Source organism: Octopus bimaculoides, chromosome 4 (genome assembly GCF_001194135.2).
Source record: "Octopus bimaculoides isolate UCB-OBI-ISO-001 chromosome 4, ASM119413v2, whole genome shotgun sequence".
Lineage (NCBI taxonomy): Eukaryota > Metazoa > Mollusca > Cephalopoda > Octopoda > Octopodidae > Octopus > Octopus bimaculoides.
Genome location: NC_068984.1, coordinates 127817076 through 127818781, shown reverse-complemented (window position 1 = coordinate 127818781; position 1706 = coordinate 127817076).

Genomic DNA, 1706 nt, shown 5'->3' with positions numbered 1-1706 from the left:
CCGCTGCTACCGCAGAGCGGCGGATTAGAACGCGTACGTACGAACGGCCGCCGCCTCCGAGCGCTCGTTCGAACGACTCGGCGGCGGCCGATTCAGCCTCACTCGTTTGTTTTCGCGCGACGGCGACGGCATCGGGCGTCGTCGAGGCGTTCCGCGCTCGCGACCGCGCCCCCCTTCCGCTTGCCGATCGACGACGAAGACGCTACGACGACGACGATACCTGGTTGATCCTGCCAGTAGTCATATGCTTGTCTCAAAGCTTAAGCCATGAAAGTGTAAGTTCATGCCGTAAACGAAATATATATGATGAATGTAATATTAAATGCAGACATAAATTAAATTACTTATATAATAAGTTTAGATAACTAATTTATCTATCTAAACATAGGATTAAGTACCAACTTATAGTTATGATCAATAGCGCAAAATACATCTAATTAGCTTTAGAATACACTTTAATCACAATATTATACAAAATTAAAACATATAACTACCTTTAGTTTAAGTATTTATTCAACGATAATATGAGCAGTCTTTTACAATATTTCATAGTATTATTTAAGTAATATATAATTTTCGTATGTGGTATAGTTATTATTCTGCGTAAATCTGAGTTTTAAGTATTTTAGTATTATTAATCTTCAATAAACTTTTTATTTTAGGTAGATTTCTTTTTCGATATTTTCGTTATTATTTTACGTATTTACCTCTTGTAATAGACACCATGTTTATCACGTGACCATTCAGTATTAATTCTATGGTACTCCCTCTTTGGTTTATCTACGGTAAATCGCCGGCAAATTAGTTATGTTTTCTAATGTTAATTTTCTAAACAATATTGACAAACGTCTTTTGTTAACTTTATACACTAACACATTTTTTTACTATTATTTACTTCATAATGATTTAACCTTGGACTATAAAGTATTCAACGATAATATGAGCGGTCTTTTATGTTTTCTTAGTATTATTTACTTAATATAGAATTTTCGTATGTGATATAGTTATTATTCTGCGTTAATTTGCGAGTTTAAGAATTTTAGTATTTTTAATCCTCACGAAACTTTTTATTTCAGGTAAATTTTCTTTTTTGATATTTTCGTTATTATTTTAGTAATTATAATACGAATTTACTTCTGGGTAATAGACGCCATATTTATCACGTGACCTTTTAGTATAAATTCTATAGCATACCCATTTTTGGTTTAATATACAGTTACTCGCCGGCAGATAAGTCATGTTTTCTAATTTTAATTTTCTAAACAATATTCGTCTTTTATTAACTTTTACACTAGCACATTTTTTTACTATTATTTATTTCTTCCATAATGTTTTAACCTTATTCACTATAATACTCTTTGTCAATATTTTTAGATTGTAACTCTTAATAATTATTTTAATACCGTTAATGTAGGGATTAGTTTACAGATTTTGTCTCTTTATATATATTTTCATTTCTCATGTTTATGTTTATTCCTTGATTGATTTTGGGTATTTTCTTAGGGATTTGATCGAAAGAGTGACTGATTTTGGGAGTAAAATCATTTCCCCGTTCTAATGAACTTGGATAGCATTTGTTTATGATTTTATATAGTCCTATTTCAGCCATGAAACACGCGTAGTCTATGTACTAGCACTGACTTTTATACATTTATACTTTCGTACTTTATATTATTGTATTGATTTTTATTGTCCAATTTATAATT